This window comes from Sapajus apella, unplaced genomic scaffold, assembly GCF_009761245.1.
Source record: "Sapajus apella isolate SASKATOON/1434 unplaced genomic scaffold, GSC_monkey_1.0 scaffold105, whole genome shotgun sequence".
Taxonomy (NCBI): Eukaryota; Metazoa; Chordata; class Mammalia; order Primates; family Cebidae; genus Sapajus; species Sapajus apella.
In genome coordinates, this window is record NW_022437045.1 from 1599401 (window position 1) to 1619490 (window position 20090).

Genomic DNA, 20090 nt, shown 5'->3' on the forward strand with positions numbered 1-20090 from the left:
ACCTGAACACTAAGACTGTGCGTGTGTGTGTGTGTGCGCGTGTGTGCACGCACATCATGAAGGGAACCTGAAAAAAAATGTAGTATTTGTGAGAAGTGTAACATTGGACTGGAAATTGACACATTCACACATTTCTTTTGTTATTAACAATGGTACTGTGATTTACAAACAGATGAGAATTGTTGGAAAAAATACTTAGTGCCAATTTCCTGATGGATTGACTTCATCAGTCTGCCCCTCTCAAGACTCACACCTGTAGTACTCAGGGACCCTCATGTACACATACACCTCCTGGTCCCTGAGTTATTCTAGAATGGGGAAGAAAGCAGATTTACACCCTTGGCCCCTCCACATGGAGTCTGAAATTAGCCTCACCATGTGGAATTTGGCTCAACATCATCGAGCTGGGGTAGGACAGATCTTAGATCTCCCCTTGGGCATATGTGCCCCTGCCTCCAAACTATGGCTGCCCCAGATCATGTCATATGAATACAGGTCAAAATAGAGGCTCTGGGATTGATGGTTTGTCACGAGGCCAGCCTTTCTCCTGCAGCATCCCACCTAGGCCGGAACCCAGAGATCACATCACCATCCCATGCTTAATTTTGAGCATCAAGCCTGCGCTCCCCAAGTGCCTTTGGATAAGCACATTGATATCCAGTTGCTAACCCCAGAACTCGGTAAGTTTCCCCAGGCCCTTGTCCCTTCCTGGTTCTGGCTTTCTCAGCCACAGCATGTTATAAGAACTTCCAGAATAACTGTACAGACTAAACACTACTTACCAAAATTACCGTACATCAGGAATATTCAGCCAAAAAAAAAAAAAAAAAAACCTGTAACATTTCCCAGGCATTCCACATCTAAACAGAAAATAAAATCTTGTAGAGACATTGCACAAAAGCCTCAGTTCATTGGAGCGATTAACAAGAGGAGAAAAAAAATGGCTCTTGAATAAAAGAATCACTAGAGTACTTAAGTGAGTTTTGAGAACTTGCTATCATGAAAATGTACATGTATAGAAAGTAACGAAGTCACAGGAAGTCTTAACTAGTAACACCTCCTAGTACGGTATCTTCATTAATTAACTCATTTATTCAGCCATTCATTTATGTATTCATCCAAATAATCACTACTAAGGTCTCTATAGATGCCAGGCACTGCATTAATATCGGGAGCTCCACAGTGAATAGGGTAGACCAAACACCTGCCCTCACAGAGTTTAAGCAAGGGAGCATAGAAAGTGGGTTTTAAATAGAAATCAGCTTACACAAATTTGATATGCACATAGATTATAGGGTAAGTTGTATTTGTCCATGCAATGAACTATAGTTACCAGCATAATGAGCTAGAAAATACAATTAGTCAGCAGGCTTCCAGCTTGAGATCTTGAGACTTTTTCTTCTTGTCACTAAAATCCACACATCTATGTGCCTGCTTTCTTAATCCAAAATCTGGAGCTCTCTTCTCTTTGATTTTGGGAAAGAAGAAACAATGCCAACACTCAATATCAGAAAAACAAATGAATGGGCATGCACGACACATCAGTGAAGGAATATAAGTGTTTTTTCTTTGACACAGTGTTGGTTTCAGTGTATAACACAAGTCAGCAGGAAGGTACTTTAAATTCCTTGACACGTATTGGAGAGTTTTCTCTCTGGATGCTGGAAAACTCATTTTGAGGATATCAATGGGGTATAAAGTTCTGCATAAATAAATACAGTTACCATTGATTATATCTTCCATTGGGAAGGGTGAATTACAAGGAGATGGCTGCATTTATTTTTCAGAATGAAAAACGAGCACATAGAGGAATCAAAGCGTCTGCTGCACCACCCTGAAGACCTGGGCTACTTTCATCATTGTTGTGTTCGCTGTTTGTTTATTTATATTTACCTTGCCTATTCCAGTAAGATTGATGGCAGCTGTCTCTCATTTTCATAGCTTCCAACATACACATCCTTTATTTATTTTGTGATCAGTAATTTAAATTATTATATTCCAGACCATAACATATGATTCTGCAGCCATTTTTAGTCTTGCTTTTTAAATTCACTGGAACTGAGATTGTGTGTGTGTGTGTGTGTGTGTGTGTGTGTGTGTGTGTGTGTGTGTGAGACAGAGAGAGAGAGAGAGGGGGAGAGAGAGAGAGAGAGAGAGAGAGAGAGAGAGAGAGAGAGATTCTGTATTTACAGGCACAACTGCACAGGAAAATCCACTCTGTAAGAGCAGAAATAAAAATCTGCAGAGATTAGGAGATTAGAGAATCCAAAACAGAGATAAGAGGCAGGACCTCAAGAGAAAACTAGAAGTAAATTTTACATAAAATTCCAAAATATTAGTTCAAACCTGAACTGACTCAAATATACCAGATAAATATGGATGCATCCTGATATTGTCAGGATGTCAACAGTTCTCAAATTCCCATGGCAAAGATTTCATAGACTGCTGGAGTGGACACATGGGAATTAAATCCAGTAGCTCTTGACTGTGAGTTTATAAATTTTTTGAAATTTTAATGCAATTTTTAACTACAAATATTAAAAAAAAACACACAAAACTCTGCACACTACTTTAGGAGAGCCATGAAATCCTTCCATGAACAGCAGATTCAGAGAAGACAACCTTGTGCCCTTTATTTACAGACAGGAAAAACTTAAGATGCATAGTGTAAAACGGACGGGACCAATGTAACCCAGTCATGATTCCATGACTTGAAGGTAGTTTTGAAATTTTCGCTACTTTTCCCCTTGGAAGGGAATAAAGTTTTACTTTTTTCAGTGGAAGAATAAGAATTTCAGAGATATTACAAAGCAGAAAATATGAAGTTTCCATATAGATAGATAATAGATGGTAAACAGGTACATAGACAATAGATTAGACAGACAGACAGAGACAGATAGATAGATAGATTCTCCTTTTTTTTAATAAGCATTAATTCACCCTGCTCATTTCCTTCATGGTAATCTAATCATGATAGAAAATAACTTTGCACATAATTTGTTTTCTGTTTATCATCTGCTCTTCTCCACCAAAATGAAAACTTCCTGTGAATGGAGACTTTTTCTGTCTTATTTATTGTCATTCCAAAAAGAGAGCCTGGAATAAGCATTTTAATACATATTTATGTATTTAACAAGTAAATCTTGAAGGAGTGACGTTGACTATCTCTGAAGAAATGGATGGTAAATGACATCCTATTTGGTATTTGCTTATTGAAAAACATTATTTGTATTTATTTGTATTTTCTGATTTTTTTTAAATAATAAACATGTTTCTTTTAAAAATAAGAATAGGATGAGCATGGTGGCTCACGCTTGTAATCTCAGCACTTTGGGAGGCTGAGGCGAATGGATCACCTGAGGTCAGGAGTTTGAGACCAGCCTGGCCAACATAGTGAAACTCCATCTCTATTAAAAATACAAAAAAAAAAAATGAAAATTATCTGGGCATGGTGGTGGGTGCCTGTAATCCCAGCTACTTGGGAGGCTGAGGGAGGAAAATCACTTGAACCCAGGAAGCAAAGGTTGCAGTGAGCCAAGATGGCGCCACTGCCCTCCAGCCTGGGCGACTAGAGCGAGAGTCTATCTCAAAAAAACAAAAAGTGAAAAAAAGAGTAAAGGGTTATTTTTAAGTAAAAAAATCAGGTAACTTAGAATTCCAGAAATCATTCAGCCTTAATTTCACCTTCTTGGCACAATTGAAGGAATAGTCAACTAGTGACGCTCCCCACACTGGGGCAGAGGAAAACAACAGACAGAACAAGCAAAAGCCTCCAGCCATCCATTCAGTGTAAAAGTCACGGGCTATTTTTTCAGTGCCCTTTTTCTCTCACTGGTCTTCAGTGGATGAATCATGGAACAAACACAGGAAAGGGTGGAGTAATCACTGACAGAGCCAGAGAATATGCCAAGGAAGTGACAGATTTCATCCTTTTAGTTCTACTTTTGTAACACAAAACTATGCACAGCACTATTAAGGAAAGTATTTTTATTACAACTTTAGGGAAAAAACTCTTAAGAACATACACACAAATGTTCCTAGCTGTTAAGAAATACAGATGACTTCTTCCCTTCTCCCCTCTCCTGATACTTTTCAGTATTTTTTAGGTTTTTCTATGGTTTAAAATGTTACTTTTTTTAATAGAAAAAAACTATTAAAATATTTCTTAAAATCATTAAATGTTATAGTTAAAAAATAAAATCCTAATTTAAAATTCTAGAAAAATTAAGAAAAACACTGAGAAGTATTAAAAAGTAATCAAAATATCACAATTCACATTTTCATAGAAAATGCTAAGTAGGGAGGTCAATTGTTTAACAAAGGAGAAAGATGAAATAGAAAGTGTGACCTAAAAATTGTAATTAAAAGCCAACAAATGGACTCACATGTCTAACACAGAGATATGGTGGTAGAGGACTTTAAGATGTTCAAAGAGCCTTGAGAAAAACATCTGAAAATCCTGATCCCTTTCTGACTGTTGTGGAATACACTTTATATCTATTTTGGAGACCTCTGGGGTTTAAATGCTTGTTGCTGGAGCTAGGGAAATTGAAAAAGATTTGTTTCCACCTGATGTTACAAAAGAGTAAGATCTACAATATGATACACTATCAAAACCTAAGGCCATTTAAATTGAGGGGCTGCCTTCTTCGGGGAGCTTCAATCACCTAGATCAGGAAATGCATTGGTCGGGGAGACAAAATACATTGTTGTGATACCTATGTGTCGATTATTTGTTTCTAGATCTTGCTGAGTAAAGCAGAGATAGTTACTTATGAGCCTTAGAAAGAGAGAAGAAGCCACTGAAATTAATCTAATACCGTGAAATATTAGGATTTCCCATTGTCTCAATATTACTTTCTCCCTGTCTTAGTTCATTACCTGCTGCTACAACAAAACAGTAATGTATAAGGACCAGAAATCTATTGGCTCACAGTTTTGGAGGCTGGAAAGTCCAAGATTAAGGGGTTGGCACCTTGTCAGGGCCTCTTTTTACCCTAGTAGAAGGGTAAAAATAGAGGGTGAGAGAGAGCAAGAGGTCAAACTTACAGCCTCGAGCTTTTTGATAATGGACACTAATCCATTCATGAGGGCTCCGTTCTCATGACCCAAACACTTCTCACTAGGCCCTACCTCCCAAAACTGTTGCGTTGAGTTGCCAACACATGCTTTTGGAGGGACACATTCCAACCATGGCATGTCTCTAGGATGCCATGAAAATTATGCAACGATGTGTTCTATTAGCTATGAGAATGCAGTGATGTCTAACTAGGTTCTTGTTTTTGCTGTTGCAAATTAAAATTAATGGTACTGGAAGTCAAATGGCAACAATCTGCATCTAAGCAGCTATGACCAAGGAAAAGAAGCAGGATTTTCCCCCATGAAGTAGGCGATTCCAGATCAAATTGCTCCCCCAGAACTTTCTCTGGGGAGTATAGCTGGTCATTTGATGAAGACAAAGAGCCTTCATCCCCTTTTTGATATTTCCTTCCTTGCGTAGAAAAAGCCACTTGCTTAATGCTCCTGGCCAACCCATAACCTCCTCCTCAACCCATCTTCAAGGGAAAGAGTAGAGGGGAAGCAACAAGCTGGAAGGATTTAGGGCAATTTTCTCCTTGTGAAAAGCAAGGGAATGGAGAATGAGGTCCTCCACACACTTAACAGTAACATTTCTCTCCACATTCATAGATTATGGACTTTAACCAAAAAACACACATTCAAAGAACTCATTTTATGTGCATTAAGAATAATTGATTATTGAAACGAATCCTGCAGTGGTCACGGCTAGTATTTTCTCCAAACTAGTGTACACTATATTTTACGCATAATCACAGTTGATTTGCCTGGCCCACCAAAACCATATATCATATTCTCTTTATTACCACCGTCTCTAACGCTTCATTCTATTATAGACTATATTTCAATGGCCAGGTTCTGAAAGCAAATAGCCTTTTGTGAATACGTGAGATCATATGGACCTGTTAGTGCCTATTCTGTAAATCAATGACTGTTATGCCCAAAGCAGCCTGTAGTTTTCTCAGCAATGCATTTTCTTCCACATGGGGATCAAGCCACAAATGAACAAAGACATTTTGAAAAAGTAGATATACGTACAGTTGGTATTTTCACATATTTAAAAATGAGACAGATATTTTGATATTTAGGAAGAAAGCGGTGGCGATTTCAAGATGTTTAACATTACGGTCATCGTCTTATCTTTCTATGCCCTCCAATATAGCATACTGGTCTGAAAATAATGTGTTTAGTAAGTATTGATTAAATTTATCTGTAGAAATATTAAGACAATTCAATGTAAGATGTTTTATAAAAATGCCATTTAGACATCGTAATGCAGAGCTGTGGAACAATATATTCTTTTAAATCACATTTACTGCTGTTCTTGCTTTTCTAATAAAAAACTAACATATGCTTAATTTATAAAAGCAGGAAACCAGTGTTAAAGGGTAATTTTCAAAAAATGTAGAATCATAACTGTCATATAGATATAAAATGAACACTTGTCAAATATTTTATTTAGCTTTACTTCAGATTTACTATACATGGAAACCAGAAAAGATGTTATAACTGGTGCAAAGAACAAGTCAAGCATAAATTTATGTGAAGTAAAAGAATATTCAAATGAATTTACAACTGGACATGAACCTGATTTTTTTCACAGAAAGGAGGGCTGACAATTCCACCAAACAGGATAAATTTGCATTTCCGAAGACAAAAAAAAATATTTTTTTACATTGCTTTCAGCTTTCTAGAATTTACAGAGCTGTAAAGTAACTTGAAGGCAACGGAAGGCTAAAATCAGATAACTCAGAAAAGTATGCTGGAAACAATGCAGCTTTCTATTGAAGATACGCAGAAATCTTTTTGCTTATTCCAAATTTTCATACAAGAATGAAGAGTAGAAAGAATGAATGAAATAAAGAGAAAAAAGGAAGGGAAGAGGAGAGAAAGAGACATAAAGAAATTTTTACAAAAGAAAGAACAAACTTGCCTGAAATCCACTACACAGATTAAACCACAGATAACATTTTGGTGCGTGTGATTTTTTTTTTCTCCAGAAATAGATCTCAATAGAGTTGAACAGCACCACACTGAGCATACTGTTCCACAGGCTCCCTTTTTCACTTAAAAACGCTCTATGAGAACAATGAACATTTTCTCATGTCAGATGCTCTGGTACAACATTATCATTTTACATATTCTATGTATGCCACAGTTTACTTAACTGATCCACTATTATTGAATATTTTTAAAAGTTTTCTTTCTAGAAATAACTGTACAAGAAAAATCTCAGGACTAATATCTTTATGTATATCTCCAATATTTGCCTTAGTAATTCCTAGGAAATGCTAGATACATTTTACTGTATTTTGACAGATGTTGCTAAATTGCTCTAGAGACGCGCTGTACCAATTCTAAAATCCTGCCAGCTGTGTAAAATTATGCCCATTTCTCCACACCCTAGCCAACACAGAGCATTATCATACTTCTTAAGCTTTGCCAATTTGATGGGTTAAAACTGGCATTTCTTTCTTGTTTTCAAACTGTGTTGTTCAAATTATGGAGGTTAAATTTTTGTGTTAGTTAAAATAAACTTTTTCTGAAACTTCATGGAAATATGGATAGAAGGGATAAAAGATGAAATGATTTCTTTTGTCTCTCTTCCTATCTTGGAATAGCCAAAGACCGCTGACAACTAAACCAAACAGACATTCTCATTTCAAAAAGACTGGACCAGCCTAAAATAGGACACCGAAATCCCATAGAAATTTGTCTTCCAGAAACTTGAAGGAAAAAAGAAATCAAGCAAATTGAATGTATCCGTGAAAAGAATTTCTAAATTGTGGAACTGAAAAGTAGCATCAGCATTTTATTGGGGAGAAATGTGCTTAATAATGAAGCTTTAGCACTTCTGATTGAATTCTGATTTAGTGAGATAAAAAGCATCTGTGTACTGAATTATACATAAAGGGAACAGTTTGTAGATTATTCTTGCCTGTGTCTACTTGTATGTACTGTATAATTTAGGCCTTAATATAGTTGGAGCCCCTTCTCTTTTATTGTTCAGAGGCTGAGTGGTTACCTTTCGCCCGGTAGCATTTGGTTGACTTTATTTACATATGTCAATTGGAATGTGGAGGCTCCAGCTTTGTATATATAAAAAAAGACACAGAAGCATTTTTTAGATTTGTCCTTGATATCCTGAAAAGTTTCCAGCAAAATGAAGGAGAATGATGTGAAAATATATTATTTTATTGGAAAGGAGTCAAGAAAATCTCTAGACCAGATCCAAAAGGAACATTGGCTTGGGTTGAGGGAAACTGACTTTATTACTTCTCCTACCTCTTATATTTTCCTTCCATTTGGCTAAGCAAGGGGTCAAGGTGAAGGAACAAAACTGCGGGGAGCCTCAGGTCCCTGGGTGACTGGCAGCAGCGGTTATGGGGCTGGATGCTCAGGGAAAAACCAAGTTCACTCCGGGCTCATCCTGACATCCAGAATCACTCGACTGATATTTATTGGTGATGTTGCACATCTCATTTTACTAATCAGCTCTACCCTCGTCTTCTCCTAACTTCCAGTTCCAGACTGCTGGGATAATGGAAAGCCAGGTCTTTAGTAAATTGTACACTAATAGAAATCTAAAGTATTATGAGAAATCTGCTTGGCATCTCTAAATGAGTCAGGAATGGAGCAATTCCTCATTTACTCTGCTGAAGACACCATAATTTCTCTATTAAAATAAAAGAAAATACAGGCTTAAATGTGTCTTTAATTTGAAAGGAAAAAGCCTCATATTTAAGAATTGATCAAAATGTGGGCTCTTAAACTACATAAAATGAAAATTGTATGTTTGTTTCAAAGGGCAATATTAAAGTGTTATGCGGAAAATGAATTCCTAAGAAAAAGAAAAAAATATGTCAACAGGCTCTTAGTTGGAGGAGGCTGAAATATCTCACACTGTACTATTATCATTAATTTTATGTTAATAGGGTTTGTTAACTTAAGTTTCTACTATTACATGTGCTTTGTGGATTTTTTAGTTGAAGGATTAGCTCTGGCTTATGGCCTCTAATTGGATATTGTCTAATTATTAATATTCATTTTTCCAGAGGGATTTGTTTCACAGAATTAAAAAACTTGATGAGTCGACGGAGTTACTACTCCCCTCTGACTTATGAGCCTGAAAGGATATGTAATTCAAACATGACCCTCATAAACAACCCCAGTATCATTATTATAAAGCAGGGCTCAAAGTTCTGCGTCTAGTTCTTGCTCTTCGGAATATCAAGTAAGATAGGAATTAGTGACTCAGTAAATCCCACAAATTCCTTTGGTAAATTTGTGGCTTACTGTGGATTCAGCCGTCTATCAATAGATCTATGTTAAAGTTTTTCTGTGTTAAAATTTGAGTAGGAAAAGAAGGAGCTATGTTTTCTTCTCCTGATGGAAGAGACAATTCTACTGAAGAAAATTCATCCCTTTATCACCAAAATACAAATGGTCTAGCCTCAGCATTTGAAGACAGAACAATCCCTCAAAAAAGGACAGCTCTGTGGAAATTCACAGCCTTTTTTCAGAACTGATAATAAAAAAAGAAGAAAGAAAAAATTGGTAGTCTGGGAAGAAACTTTCATAAATGTGATGAGGAAAATCAACCAGGAGAAAATCACAATAGTCAAGATGAATGATGGACAAAATATTCGTGAGACTTTTATCTGGGAAAGGCAAATGTACATGTCTCCATACAATGATACATCTCATTGTCCATGATCAAACATAGTGAAAGGAGAAGAAAGAAAGATATCTCTCATGATAGAAATACTGTGCTTGGTTTTTATTTTCACGTGATCTAAGTAAAGCTCTGTGAATTTCTTAGATCAGTCACTTAGAGGAAGTGGGAGCTCGCTTCATAAATTCTAGCCGATAAGATGAAAAGATGACAGGTCTTTACAACTTTTTCGTGATGGGTTTTAAAATGATTTTTTTTAAATGGCTTTTCAAAAGCTAGAAGTGATCTAATAGCGATGGAAAAAGTCAATTTACATGCTATGCATAGAGAAAATATCAATGAGGCTTTCTATTAATATATAGGTTAAAACTTAACTTTTTCTCCTAATTGTTTTAATTTCTATACATCTTCATTTTTCTGTTGGAAGCCTCGTAGAGGTCAAATCCAAATATATCTGTATTCATTCCTCCAGTGTGTACCAAGAACCACCTGCTCTTTGTAAAGGACCGTGAGCCAGTGTCAACAAGCCTGGATTCAGTCTGGGATCATGACTGATACATACCAGAGGGACCTGAACTTCCCCCAAAGATCTTGGAGATTTGTGAGAAGACTTTCAATAATATATCTGTAAACTGTATAGTAACCCATCTCCAGATTTAAGAATTTTCAGAGGCTGTCATGTCTCTGCGGGATCTCATACATGCACTTATATGTGTGTCTGTCCACTCAAACTGTCCTGGCGTCTTGTTTTGGAATGTGGACCCTTTAGAAACTGAATAATGGAAATCTAGAAAATGAATCATCACCTTAGTTAGAAATTTCACTACTGCCAATGTGGATTTGAATTTTATATCCATAGAGCCAAATATTCTTTCTTGGCAGTTAGAGGAAACTGGCCTCTCTACGCCTTTGGTGGCGCCTGGTCCAGGATCCCAGAATTGCCTGCTATCATTCAGTCCCCTGAGCCACACAAGCAGGATGATGCCCTCACTCCTGTGTGCTTCCTGGCCCCGTCACAGACCAGGAGAGCAAAGTGCATTTCATGCACACATGTCAAGACCATCTATAAATAGATTTACATCAACCCAAGGTTCAGACTCTTAGCAAATGGCTTTTTCTAATGCACGGCTCCATTTGGCCTGACAGTAGTTACCAACCAGCTGATGCTAAGAGATTTAATTCTACAGATCATGAATGTTGAAGTCACTAGAAATGAAACTTCTTGTTCTTAGCTGGGTGAAGACCGCTATAGACTAATTGTGGCAAATTAGGGCCCATTAATCTCGTGGTAACATTTCATTTTTCTCACGCTGACCCCACTCATGTCATGTAGTGAGTGTCCTTTCATGACAAGGATGTACTCCGTGTCTACCAGTTCAAAAATGACAAACCAAACTTCAACATTCTATTCCTTTCTTTTTAATATTTTTAAAAATGCATATGAATCCAAAACAAAATAAAAACTAAACAACAAAAAGTGCATATGAATCTAATATTAGACAGAAATATATTAGGATAATATAATGATATTAGAAGAAAATATAGTAATATGTGTATTGTCTCTGGTTACTTGTTTTGAAATTGCAAACAATATGCAATTTTAAACACAGATGTTAACTAATAAAAATATTTCTGTTTACACTCTAAAATTGCATATAACACGTTATATTTCATTCTATAGAAAACCAAATGGCTGTCATGCTTGTAAGTAGTGCTTTTGATTAATAGGGTACTATAATGCCAATAAACTAAATTTGTTTGCAAACATCTTGAGATATGCAAGTCAAATATTTCAAAAATCCTTTTATGTTTTGGAGAATTTTTTAAAAATACTTTGCCCAGGCCGGGTGCGGTGGCTCACGCCTGTAATCCCAGCACTTTGGGAGGCCGAGGCGGGTGGATCACGAGGTCAAGAGATCGAGACCATCCTGGTCAACATGGTGAAACCCTGTCTCTACCAAAACTACAAAACATTAGCTGGGCATGGTGGTGCGTGCCTGTAATCCCAGCTACTCAGGAGGCTGAGGCAGGAGAATTGCCTGAACCCAGGAGGTGGAGGTTGCGGTGAGCCGAGATCGCGCCATTGTACTCCAGCCTGGGTAACAAGAGTGAAACTCTGTCTCAAAAAAAAAAAAAAAAATACTTTGCCCAGATTCAGAGAAGTCTGAATTTTAACCTTTGGGTTAATTTGTATGTAAGTACTCAACAGGCTGGTCCACAGGGTAATCTTTTTAATCCATAGTTATGTTCCCAGGCTTCTCCTTCATCACAAATTACTGTTATTTGTGATGAGATTATGTATATATTTACAACAGAGAAACAAAATTGTTCTAGAACAACTTAATCCATCCTCTGGCAGGTCTCCTCAGCTACACCTCTTGTCCCCTGCAGACATCTAATGTCCTCTTGTGGCATGGTTAGAAGGGTCCTACACTTCCACTGCCTGCCGTCTTCCTGCAAGACCAAGTAGCAAAGAGATCCAGAGTAACCAGTCTGGAGGCCGTCTGTAATTTCCCCACTGGTAAAATGGGGGTAATAATAGAACCTATCTCAAAGAATTGTTTGTAAAAGTAAATGAATTAACATGATCTGGAGCTTTGAGCAGTGTCTGGAAAATAGGAAATACTTTATATATAATTGTTTCCTAATGACAGAAACCTAAAATTCCAGATTGTATTTGCTGAGAAGGTTCAAAGATCATGGTTAAGAATGAGAACTCTGGAGCTAAACAGTGTTGATTCAAATTCCCCACTTTTTTCCTTATGAGCTGTGTGATCTTAGGGAAGTTTCTGAACCTCTCTGAATCCCAGTTTCCCCTTGTATAAAATGAACCTAACTACAATACCTACTTTACAGAGTTGTTATGGGGATTAACTCAGTTATTATATTATCTAATGACAATGCCCATAATGTATAATCACAATGCTCATAACATATGATAAATGCTGTGTAAATGTTACCTGCCATCATTATATAGTGCTATCTTTAGTACTGTCGTTATAAACTCTTCATAATCCTCCAGCTCTCACCCAAAGTCTTTTTTTCTAGAGGCAGCCATAGCCAGATCAACTCTTCCATCTGTTCCTCTTCCCATTGCGCTTGTCATTTTCTGTCTATGATAATTTATAAATGTCTCTCTCATGAAGCTCCATGAAGGCAGGCAGCTGGATATGATCTATACTCACCATTCTTTCCCCCAAGCTTGCAGGGTATGGTGCATGGTGAGTACTCAGTACATCTTTGTTGAATGAATAAATAATGAATAAATGGTATAAAAGGCTCTGATTTCAGTGATTAGTCTGGCTAACTTGAATATAGATTCCATAGATAAATGTGGTACCAGACAGGGCATGGAGTTATGAGGTTAGAACTTGCCCTGACTCTAATCCAGCAACCATTCCTGCCCCTGCCCCACACCGCATGCCCCTCCACAAGGTTGAATCTTTTCCCTCATGCGACAGATTCAGTTCCCTCCAGAGTCCCTCTCGTTTCTCACTCACACAGCTGTGTGATCACTCATGACACCAGCATGCTGCTGTGTTTTAGGATCTCATGGTAGCCAGCAGAGGAAGACCAGCAGGTTAGAAAATCCAGCTTAACTGAAATGTGAACCTTGCCAGATTCAAATTACAGAGCTAGACAAAAATGCTAGCGTCTCTCTACCCAGTAAAATAGGCCAGAGTTAAATTATTAAGCTAAAAGATATTTTCACAAAAACCACAATAGAGAGGAAGGAGAAGAAAATATTTGTTGAAAGGCTGTTCAGCAGAAAAACAAGGAGAACAGGAGTCTCATTTTCATGAGCATCCAAAGTGCAGTAGGTATAAAACCATACAGTTAAATTACACAACACCGACACTTTAAATCGTGCATACATACATACAAACAGGATGCTTTAAAAAAAAATGTAACCTTATTTCAAATCATCAGTGCTTCCCTCCAGAATAAATTTAACAATTTAGTCCTTACAACCTTGGCACAGTTTCTATAAAAGTATAAGCAATTTTAGTCTCAATTGTCAGATACTAAATATACAAACTATATTTAAAATGTCTGTATTTTAAACATTAAAGTGTTTCTTACCCTCACAAATCAAATAAATGTGAAATTATATCTCAAAACAGGCTATTTTGAACCTGTTGGTCATGCTTTTCTTGGGTTGGCCAGATTTAACATTTCTGATTTAACCATCTCACAAAGCCAAGTTTTAAAAAATATTCAGAATGCTTGAAATTATCTACAACGACCCGGCCAATTGAGCACACAACAAGCTTTTGCCTAATTCTTCCAAGTTATTGTTATAGAAGGTTTTGGAGTTTATGTTTTTGTTTTACTGGCACACATTTTTATTCTTACTTCACTTTAACATCCAATTTTTGCAATCTTCTATTGCTCTAAGCTATCGGTAATAATCTATAACGCATCAGGATAAGTAACTGGTTATAAGAATTGAATGATTAATAGCAGTTAAATATAAAGTTCAAACCGATTACCACCTTTCCTCTTAACAATAATTAATTGAAATAGTTTAAACAGACATTGACATAGAAGAGGAAATGAATTTTGGAGTATGTATTAAAAACATAGATTATTGACTCAGCAGACCATAATGAGCCTTTCATTATCTTCAGGGGCTATTGTATGAAAACACATTTGGAGAGTTTTTTAAATGAATACTATTGACCTGATAGACCACAATAGTTCCAAAGAGGGCATTAGTATCCATCTTCAAGCAAGTATTTATATTGTTTAAAACCATTATTGGCATTTGCGCATAAAATCTCTTTCACCTTTAGTGCAGAGGTTGCAGAAGGAAGTAGTCTAGTTACATTTAGTTAGAAAAAAAGTTAAACTTACTCTTCCTTATTTTTTCAAAGCAATGAAACTATATACTATAATAGATTTATTTTTCACTAGATTGTATTGAACACTTTGGTTCCTTTTATTTAAACGTGCTTTTAATGCAATCGAATGCCAAAATAATGTAAAGTAGTCTTTTTGGTAAGAAAATTAAATTGATCTTCACATTAACTTGTTGAGTGTTTAGATTTGGTCCTTGTGGTAACAAATTATTTGTGCCATCAATGACTCAGAGTGAGAAGAGATCCAAAGTTATCTTTAAGATCAGCCCTGACCATTGCTATGTGGTTGAATTCATTCTTATTTCAAATTTTACCTGATGTATGTCTACTCATCTGAGGAACAGAGCAGCTCAGAAATTCACTGCTTGATGCCTACTGTGTACTGAACAAATGGAGACAATCTGCTCTTGGTATTTGACAAATCCGCGATGCTGGTGGCTTGAAAAATAGGTTGCTGAAAGGAACATAATACCCATTATAATTCAAAAGTATTCTGTTATGAAGATGTGTTATATGCTTTAAAAGACTGTAAGCCTTTAAAGGCAGAGTTTATGCCTTTGTAGTTTGGGTTCTCTGATTGCAAGCATCAGAAATGAATGCAGTTAAATGAAGGAAAAGCGAAAATTTTTTGAAAGAGTAAGAAGGAACTCACAGAGAGGACAAAAGAGAAGGCAGAAAGAGAAGGTTTGTAGTAGACAGGAGTCATGAAGCACTAACAGGTGTCAGAGGCAGGAAATGCTCAAAGGTCCTCCTGCCTCAACACTGGAATGAAGTTCTAGTCAATTGCCTGGTGGAATGCCACTATCTTCAGCCTATCACTCCAGGAGGGAGTGTCTGATTGACCAAGTTTAGGTCAGATGCCTGCACTTTGGATGCTCTGGGGTGGTGATAGAAAAAAATATGGAGAACCAAGCTTCTGGGGAACCCTTTAACTTCTGTATAATAGGAGAGAACTTCTTTGATTTACAACCCTAACAAGATTTCAAACAGTGAAGGAGAGTTGATGCTTATTAGGAAATCAGGGACTCCTAGAAGAAAGAATGAACATTAAACGGCCAGAAATGTCCACACATAGTAGATACTCAAACATGAAAGACTAAATGAGTAGGAAAGAGTGAAGGAATGAACAACTGAACTGTTGTAAAGGAAACAATGAAAAACCGTATTTTATTCCATTCCTTTCAAATGTAAATCATAGAATGGCAACATAATCACAGTAGGAATTAAAATATTTCTTATCATTGATCCAGAGGCATTCCAATAGGTTTCAGTAAAGTAAATTTATGCCCATCGAATCCTATCCTCTAATTTACTTTCTTTGTGAAATAAGGGAAAATGGACAGCTTATAATATTGATTCCTGAAAATCTTAAAAATGAAACAGATTTATAATAATAATACATTTAAAAGAAGGATTATGACTTTTGTTTAAAAGTTTAATAATATTACTCACAGTGTTAAGAATTACGTTTTCCACCATATTTGAATAAAGTAAGCTAATGTTCTCTCTTTTTTAATAATGATGGTAATTTATTGCTAATGCTGTTATAAAATTATGCTACAAAGAATCCCATCTTTTAAAATCTTTATATTGCTTCATTGCTGAAATGTCTTAAGTCATTTTCCCATCCTGATGGTGACACCTGGGTATAAGAGTAATAGAAGAAGAACTGGTGCTTACATCACATAAGGAACCGGTCATTCTTTACAAATCACCACCCAACGAGAGGGGTATGCTATAAAATACTAGGACTGTACATTACAAGACAGAAAATTTGTGTCTTAATATGTGAGTTACTTATGCGCCAATTTATTTTAATAGAATTTCTATTATGCACTAAGTCCTTGTTCCAGAAAACCAAATGTAAGTTAAAATACAGAAGAAGATTGACGGAGGGGAGAGGAAACTGGTAATATCCAATGGGAAAGGAGTAAATACAGAGAGAACAACTGAATCTTACTGATCCCCAAAGATATCTATCTCTACCAGGGACACCATACCCCAAATAAATAGCATATGGTCCCCTATCCTCTAAGAATGTATTTTTCTGAGATTTTCTTTTATTTGCCTTCTTTTCAATGTGGTAAAATTCTGCTTCTGCTGTAAATTTTTCATTCTGCTCCCAGACAGAGATATCATAAGTCACCATCCACACAGTTGCTCAAGTGATCCTTGCTTCCACTCTGTCCTCGCTGCAAAAAAACTCCATTGCCAATAAGGTTTAGTTTTGCAGATCTTAAATTTTTCATTTTTCCTCTATCATTCTTTCTTGGCCCATACTCTCTGGGTCCCTCTCAGCACTCTTCTTGTTTTCAGTCTTGCTCCCTCAAATTCATTCCCAAATACAAATTTGCGTGTACCACTCTCCCATTTTAAATGCCTCTGTGTGTTTCCACTGACCCAATCTCAAGTCCAAGTTGCTCAGATGCCTGACGTGCATGGTGTCTCTCCACTGTCCCCACTGAACTCCTCACCAGAGCTCTCAGATGTCCACTCCTGCCTGACACTGGTGCCTATTAGAGCTTTCCTTATTGATTTTTATGGGATGGGGTATTGGTTCGAATAGATGCTGTGGCAAGACAGGAAAAAGGATTTATTGAAACTCTTAGGACTCAAGGAATCCATGCACCAGGCATTCTTCATTGCTTGAGGACTACATTTAGTTCAGTCACCCATTTGGCACTACACTGTTTGAACTGATTTGAGGACAGCAAAGTCCCCATTGCTGGGTTCTCAGTGAGGTACTAATGATTTTCTTGAATCCTAGAACCTAAATTAATGAGTTAGTGGCACCAACATGTCACTTACTTTTGACTTTTTTTTATATATAGCAAGTTAAATCAAAAACAACTAAGGAACAATGCTAGATACTATGAAAGAAAGAAGATAGATTCTCACACCAATTAGAATGGTAATCATTAAAAAATCAGGAGACAACAGATGCTGGAGAGGATATGGAGAAACAGGAACGCTTTTACACTGTTGGTGGGAGTGTAAATTAGTTCAACCATTGTGGAAGACAGTGTGGCGATTCCTCAAGGATCTGGAACTAGAAATACCGTTTGACCCAGCAATTCCATTACTGGGTTTATACCCAAAAGATTATAAAACATTCAGCTACAAAGACACATGCGCATGTATGTTTACTGCAGACACATTTACATGGATATTTATTGCAGCACTGTTCACTATAGCAAAGACTTGGAACTGACCCAAATGCCCATCAAAGATAGACTGGATAAAGAAAATGTGGCACATATACACTATGGAATACTATGTAGCCATAAAAAAGGATGAGTTCATGTCTTTTGCAGCAATGTGGATGAGGCTGGAAATCATCATTCTCAGCAAACTGACGCAAGAACAGAAAACCAAACACCACATGTTCTCACTCATAAGTGGGTGTTGAGCAATGAGAACACATGGACACAGGGAGGGGAACATATCACACCAGGGCCCATTGTGCAGGTCTGTTACATAGGTATACACATGCCCTGTGTATACCTATGTAATATACATGGGGTGTGTGTATACCTATGTAACAGACCTGCGTGTTCTGCACATGTACCCCAGAACCTAAAGTATAATAAAAAGAAAGAAAGAAAGAAAAGAAGGAAAGAAAGAGAGAGAAAGAAAGGAGATAGGCAAGAGATGACCCCTTCTGTTGAAGAGCCTAAACGTTCTTTATGGTACTACCTTGGAATCCCAAAAATCTAGATTATCTCATTTTGTAAATCTTTTGATTCATCTATAAGCAAGCAGGCATGTAGAAAAGGAAAGAATTGAAATATCCAGCAAAAGTTCTGAAGAGTTTGGCAGTACAAGAAGTATTTCTATAGGTGGGATAAATGGTCATCTCTTTACTACCACCCATATGCAAGGGGTTTAATCGTGAACTTTAAGAAAACAATTTAAAATCTGAAAATGTATTTCCCTGGTAGAGGATCTAGGTTCTCTTTACTTCCAAACCAACAAGTTTTTCAACAGTATGGATAATGTAATTTCTGAGAAATTTTACAGAACTTTCTGAGCTAAATGCAAAAAAAAAAAAAAAAAGTAACTAAAAATTCTGACAGATCTGTTTGGGTTTAAAAGGTAACAGCAGCTCTTGGCTCAGCTAAACTGTTAAAAGTTCTTATTGCTAGAACTCTTTTTCATGCTGAATAAGTGGATGCATTTTCACAGATTCTCAGGTTTCTCTCAATAAAACTGTTTGAAAATTCAAAAACAGAGCTTCTTAGTTGTAGTTGAGAATTAATTGTTCACACTAGATTTGGGCTAATTTGCATGAATTTCTTTTTCTTTTGGCCCAGTGCAGTTATTGTTTAATTTCCAAAAAATAATATTTCCTTATCATGTAAAACACAAAGAGAGGTTCAATCAGAAACTTCAATTTTTAGAACAATCACAATTTTCATTGATTTATCTCCCCAGAACTGAGAAAAACAGTGTTTTCTGTCAAGGCAGCAAAGTGTGGATTTTGATTGGACATAGAGGGAACAGCTCTGTTTCAAGATCTCATTAAAAGCCACCTGCTGCCTTAATAATGATAGCATAATTAAAATGCTATTTCCAAATTTGGTATTACTTAGACATTGTGGACAGAAAGAGAAAGCTGATTAAAACTATCTAATTTGAGACTAAGGTAGCAATTTGTGGAAAGAGTGTCTTGATTGTGTTTGACAAATGCAGTAGGAAAATACCAAATACATATTTTTGATTTGGAAACGAAATGAGCCTAGTTATCCAGCCATGAACCCAGACCATGATATCACCTACAAAACAGCCCTTTACTTCCCCTGTTTTATTCTCCCTTTGACAGGAAACTTTCCTTAATTTTTATTTTTATACTAAACCAGCTAATGATTTTCTAGAAATGATTTTTTTCAGAAGAACTGAATTGGCTGTATCCCAAGATAATTATTTCAATAATAAAGGCGTGGAGTTGTGACACAGGAATAAATTAGGAATTAAGTAGGGGAATCATGGAAGAACTTGTTGTCCCAAATGAACAATTGCACTAAAACTTCAATGAAGCCAACATTTCTTTTGTATTGAAGTGGCAGACCTTATAAATAACACAGGAGCAATAATCAATGGATTGTCAAATCAACTAATGCAATATTTATTAAGTGCAAGGCACCGTTTTAAATGCTGTGAGTGGTGCAGAGATTACTTTTTCTGTCTATGTCAAAGTCTTATTCCTTCCAAGGTGACATCCGCAGCCCCTCAACACCACAGCCTCACATCTCTGTGACCTCCGCAGCCAGGCAAGTTGTTCTCCTGTGCCAGCCATCACACAGCCCTCTCATGTCTTCATGATGTTTGTTCACTTTGGTTTTTGTGCAGGTTTGCCCTTCTTTAGATTCCAGAAAATTCCCTCCTCCCCCACCTCCTTCCACACACTGTGACTTTCCATTGTTTTGTGACTTAGACTCTGGAGCACACTTCTCTCTCTGTCCACCTCCTCCTCTGGA